The following is a 7,079-nucleotide window of genomic DNA, read 5'->3' on the forward strand; positions in this document are numbered from 1 at the left end:
GAATACTATACATCTAACGGTTGAAAATGATCAAAGACGTGAGATCTAACGGTAAAAATTTACAAGTACCAAATGTTTGTGCTTTACAAGCACCGTGAGCGGACTCTACATATACATATATATGTATATATATAACATACATATATGTATATATATATATATACATATATATGTATGTATGTATACATATATATGTATGTATATACATACATATATATGTATGTAATATACTACAGTATATATGTATATACAGTACAATATATAGTAGTACATTATAATATGTGTACATACATAACATATATATGTACATACATATATATGTACGTACATATATATGTATGTATACATACATATATATGTACGTACATATTATATGTAATACATACATACATATATATGTACGTACATATATATGTATGTATACATATATATGTATGTATACATATATATATATATATATATATTATATATGTATGTATATATATATATTATTATATAGTATGTATATATATATATATATATATATATATATGTATATATATATATATATATTATATCATACATATATATATATATATAATATATATATATATATATATATGTATACATATACATGTATGTATGTATACATACATACATGTATATGTATGTATACATACATACATACATGTATATGTCTACATATACATGTATGTATGATACATACATACATGTATAATGCATGTATATGTATGTATACATACATACATGTATATGTATACATATATATATATAGATTCGGCTACTATACTATTGATAGTACCAAGTTCTTGATACTATTAAGTTTTCTACCGTTTTAGATCTACCATTTGATATTTCTACCGTTAGATTATACTATTAAACACAACCACCCACTCAACCTAGGGGACCACTATCATCCTAACTGCCATTCTTTCATCCAACGGCCGAAAACTCTATAGTACCAAGGGCTTGGTTTACTATTGATAGTATAGTAGCATAATTCTATATATATTAGGGGTGTAACGAGCCAAACACGAGCGGTTGGGGACGGCTCGTGGCTCGGCTCGTTTAATAAATGAGCCGAACACGAGCTAGTCCGTTAAAGTATCGAGCGGACAAAATTCAGCTCGTGTTCGGCTCGTTAATAACGAGCCGAACACGAGCTGGCTCACGAGCTGGCCAACGAACAATAAGTTTAAAAAATTAGATTGAATATGCAATAAAAATAAATTTATAAATCTTATCCATTAAACTTTGATCTAATAGTTGAAATTTTATCATATAAATGAATCTTTTTATAATTAAGCTTGCATTTATATGTTTATTTTACTAAAAATTAAATAATAAATTATATATTATGTATTTATTTATATATAAAAATATAAATAAATAAATATATAAATATAAAATATATGTATTCTAGCGTTTATCGAGCCGAACCGAGCGAGCTACCCCAGCTTGTTCGGCTCGTTTATTAACGAGCGAAATTCAGCTCATGTTCAGCTCGTTACTAAACGAGCGATTCGATCTCGAGTTCATTTCGAAGCCACACATGAGCTGGCTCGCGATCAACGAGTTGGATTGCCACCCCTATATATAATATATATATATATATAGTGAGGCTACTATGCTATCGAAGCACGGAGCCTTCCGTGCTTCCAGCTCGTTTTCGATGTTGCCACTTTCGAATCGTCGATCGCTCGTTAACTTGATCTAGAGTATTTAAAGTATCTAGAAAATAAATTTATGATTTTACGATATCATTTACCTAGTGAACGAAGGGCTCAAAATCACGGCTGAAAATAAAATCTTACAAAATTGTACCGTGAGATTATACTATTAACCAACACCCACTCAACCTCTAGGGGCACCACTATATGCCTAACTGCACATTATTTCATCACGGCGAACTCATATAGTACCAAGGGCTTGGTATTTATTGATAGTATAGTAGATAATTTATTATATATTATGGGGTGTAAGAGCCAACACGAGCGAGTGGGACGCTCGTGCATCGGCTCGTTTAATAAATGAGCCGAACACGAGCTAGTCCGTTAAGTATCGGCGGACAATTCAAGCTCGGTGTTCGGTTCGTTATAAACGAGCCACACGGCTGGCTCCGAGCTGGCCACGAACAATAAGTTTAAAAGATTAGATTGATTATGCATAAAAAATAATTTATAAAATCTTTATCATTAAACTTTGATCTAATAGTTGAAATAATTTCATATAAATGATCTTTTTATAATTAAGCTTGCATTTATATGTTATTTTCTAAAATTAAATGAATAAAATCTATATATTATGTATATTATCTATATATTAAAATATAAATCTAAATAAATTATATAAATTAAATATATGTATTCTAGCTGTATCGAGCCGACACGATCGCGAAGCTAACCCTCAGCTCGTTTGTTTCGGCTCGTTTATTAAACGTGAGCGATTCACCTCATGTTCATGCTCGTTACTAACGAGCAATTCGATCTCCGATGATTTCATTTCGAGCAACCATGAGCTGTGCTCGCGATCGAAAACGAGTTGATTGCCCAACCGCCTAGTAATATATATACTAGTATATATATATAGTGCAGGCTACTTATGCTATCGGAAGCCGGGCCTTCGTGCTTCCGCTCGTTTTCGATGTTGCGGACTTTCGAATCTGTCGATCTGTCGCTTAAACTTGATTAGAGTATTTAAAGTATCTAGAAAACTAAATTTATGATTTACGGATATCATTTACCTAGGTGAACGAAGGGCTCAAAAATCAACGGCTGAAATAAAAATGTGTGGTGTGTAATTATGCAGTTAAAATTTTAAATCAAAGATATTGATCTTGTTTTATATAGTATAAAGAATTTTCTATCAAAATTTCACGTGATTTGGATATTTCTACACCGTTAAACTTGCAAACGGCTCATTACGGCCATTGAAATTTGTTGATTTTGAGCCCATTCGATCACTAGGCAAATGATATCGAAAAATAATAAAATTTATTCTCTAGGTACTCCAAATACTCTAAATCAAGTTTAACGGAGCCGATCGACGATTCGAAAGTCGCAACATCAAAAACGAGCTGGAAGCACGGAAGGCTTCGTGCTTCCGATAGCATAGTAGCCTCACTCTATATATATATATATATATATAACCAACTATTCTTAGTGCAAGTGGCAAAAGGCTTGGTGGTTGGTACTCGAGGTTTCAAGTTCGAATCCTAGTTGGTTTATTTCTAAAAGAAATAAATAAAGCGGATAGCATGCCAACTTTCTCTCAAAAAATTTAAATAAATATAAGTTAAAATTTTAAAATTTGAGTCTCCAAAATCATGTGTTTGTATTAGTGGTCATGTTCATAATGACACAAATTTATTTACATTGGCGACATTCATTATAAATGTTGATAATACTTTTAGCAGCATTAGCATAGACAGTATTTGGTATCAAATGTTGCTAAAATTTTTAGCTGCATTCGTTGATCTTTTAGCGGTGTAAATAAAACTATTAATGACTAATTTTCTAGTAGTGAGTGGTTCCTTTTAAATATCAAAGAATCTCTTGACCGCTTGCCAATAAATAGACCCTGGGTTGCTCTGGTAACGTCTTACCAAACCAACAGCGAAGCAAATGTCAGGTCAAGTACACATCATAGTATATATTAAGCTGCCAATTGCACTCAAATAAAGAACCCTACTCATTTGCTCTTTTTCTTTATCAGTTTTAAGGCATTGATCAAGATTTAGAGTGTGATTCTTCTCTACTAGAGTGTCCACTGGCTTACTATGATACATTCTAAATCGGTCTAGAATATTTTTAATACAAGATTCTTGAGACAAACCGAGAAGCCTTTTAGAGCAATCACAGATGATCTTCACACTGAGCGAATAGCTTGCCTCACTCATGTTTTTTATCTCAAAATTGAGAGACAACTACTCCTTAGTGGTGTTAATCAATTCCATGTCATTTCCAGCCAATAGTATGCCATCGACGTATAGGGAGAGGAACAAAATCTCGTTCTCTGTCTTCTTGACATATACGCAATAGTTTTCCTCTATTATAGACATACCGATAGAGGTGTTGGCTTCATGAAATCTGAAATACCACTATCTCGACAACCGCTTGAGACTATGAATAGATCTTTTAAGGTGACAAATCTTATCTTCTTGACCTTTGAGTACAAAATCCTCAGGTTGATCTAATGCAGATGTCATCCGCTAATCCTCTATTGAAAAAAGCTGTCTTGACATTCATTTGAAATAATTCCAAATCTAGATGTGCCACTAAAGCTAGAATCAAATGTATAGAGATAAATCACACAACGGGAGCAAATGTCTCGTTGTAATCTACCTCTTACCTCTGAGTATAGCTCTTGGTCACAAGCCGAGCCTTATATTTATCGATTGACCCATCCCTCTTCCGCTTAATTTTTAAAATTCATTTATTTCCAATAGACTTGCGCTTAGGTGGAAGGTCAACCAACTTCCATACTTGCTCATTGAGTTCATCTCATCTCTCATAGCAGTCATCCACTCACTGCAAGCTGGTATTTGTAGTGCTTCTTTATAAGAAGCAGGCTCATCATCATCGAGTGGAGTGTGCATGAAAATATCCCATTTGATCTCAAAATGCCAACGTGGAAGGTGTCCACTTTCACTTCTACGCAATTGAGGGCCTGAATTGCCGACTTCTAAGGGTATGCTTTTACTCATGGAAGCACTCTCACTAGCTGAAGAGTCGCTACCACTTTTTTTAGCGACTTTAGGAAGTGATTGATCACTCTCAACAGCAGATGGGATAGCGTCAATCTGTAACTCATACAATCTGACATCTCTTAGCATTTCACCAATCTTGAAAATTTATTTTCTAGAAATTCTACATCATGAGACTCAATCTCAATCATACCACTATCTCAGTGTTCACCATACATTACATAGCCCTTCGAATTTTCAGGGTATCTGATGAACATATCCTTGCTTGCTCTAGCGTTGAGTTTCTCGAATCTATGTGAGGGGCTATGAACATATCTAGCCCAACCCCAAGGGCGTAAGTAGTGTAAACTCAGCTTTCTACCACTCCACAACTCATATGGGGTAAAAGGCACTGATTTGTTAGGGACTCGATTAAGGATGTAGGATGCAGTCAAAAGAGCATCTCCTGAAAATCTTATGAAAAGATGCGCTTACGCCATCATCAACCTAATCCTGTCTAGTAGAGTATGGTTCTTTCGCTCTGCAATACCTTTTGTTGCGAAGTATCAGGAATAGTGAGCCGTCTACTAACGTCCTTTGCAATAAATCTTGAATTGATCAAACAAGTACTCATGACCTCGATCAGTATGAAGCGCCTTTACACTTCTTTCTATTTGATTCTCAACCTTCGCAATAAAGAGCTTAAAGCAATTTAAAGCTTCAGATCAGCGAGAAAGCAAATACATATAACCATAACGAGAATAATTATCAACGAATGTGAGAAAATATATGCACCATGCGTGGCTTTCACATTCATTGGCCCACAAATGTCTAGGTAGATTAGCTTCAAAGGATGAGAGGCACGAGTAGCCTTACCAAAACACTTTCAACATGCCTTCCCAACATACCTTTCCAGCCAGACAAGGCTCGTACACAGATAGGTCAACTTTGGCTAAAGACTTCAAAAGGCTTTCTCGAGTCAGTCTATTCATTTTTCCTTGATCTATATGCCATTTAACAGATTCATCACAGAGATTAGAAAAAGAAAAAGCAAATGCAGATGAATCATCCTCCAAATCTAATTTAAAGAAACTATTAACTAATGTACTATATCCAAAATAAAGTATCATGAAAGAAAATATCAAGAGGGTCTCTGTCAAAATAAAAGGAATATCCTAAATGCAGTAAAGCTAAAACTAAATATAGATTACATCGAATTCCGAGTGCATATAGCATATCTTGAACAAGTAAAGTGCAGCCACCATGCAACTTAAGTTGGTATGAACCGACTCCAAGGACTTCTTCCTTCGTGCCATTCCCAACGGTGGCAAACTATGTGCCCGACGGTACTCGATGGTAATCTACGAACTCCACTCGGTCATGAACTACATGTTTGTTTGCTCCTATACCCACAATCCAATCAGGAAGCGAATGAGTTACTAAAGCATAAGAGCAAATAAAATAGTGTGAGCTGAGTGGTAGGGTTACCTTTTTGGGCTCAAGACAATTCCAAGCGAAGTGACCCTTTTGCCTACAGTTATAGCACTTCAGTTTTGCAACATCCCTATTGCCAAAGCGCTTGACTCTGTGGCGCTTTCCAACTCCGTCATGAGGAGATTGATTTCGACTCTTATGCGCTCCATTGTTGTTATGCTTTTTGCACTTGGGTGTGATCCCACCACGTCTCTCAAAGCGTGCAACAAGAGCGACTGAACGGTTCGCTTTCAAACGCTCTGTCTCAAGCTCGAGATGGCACGAGATGTCATTAAACGTTTTAATACTCTCATTGTGCATCATCAAGAGCTTTATTTGGGACCATTCAGGATCCGGCAGTGAACAAATCACCGCAAGAACCTGTTGCTCATCATTGAGCTCGTTTCCAGCAGCCTTAAGTTCCCGAATCATGGTGCTCATCACACAGAGGTGCTCAGCCATGGAGTGCTTCGGGTCCTTAGTGTATTGCTGAAACTTCAAATGTAAGGCACGTAGCCTTGTGGCTGAAATTTGCCCAAAAGCAATCTTCAGATTGTCCCACATGTCCTTAGCAGTCTCGTAGGTCTCAAATTGTCCAATGAGGTCGTCTTGCATGGCACATAATATAGTATACCGGGCAGTTCGATCCTCCTTGAACCATTTATTATAGACCTCCCTTTCATGTTGTGTAGTAGTGCCTTCCGAAGGCATGACCATTTTGACATAGAGGGTTCGAAGAACTCCTTGTTCATTTAAGAGGTATTGCATTTTCCTGTGCCAAATGTTATAATTCTTTCCATCTAACTTATTATCCCTGATGAAGTCAACTATGACGTTTTGGAAAGCCATTTCACTACAATCAAAAAACAAGTTTGGACATTAGCCACATTTTCAAAAAATTAACAAGATTGTAACACTATCC

The sequence above is a fragment of the Ananas comosus genome, linkage group 1 (genome assembly GCF_001540865.1).
Source record: "Ananas comosus cultivar F153 linkage group 1, ASM154086v1, whole genome shotgun sequence".
Classification (NCBI taxonomy): domain Eukaryota; kingdom Viridiplantae; phylum Streptophyta; class Magnoliopsida; order Poales; family Bromeliaceae; genus Ananas; species Ananas comosus.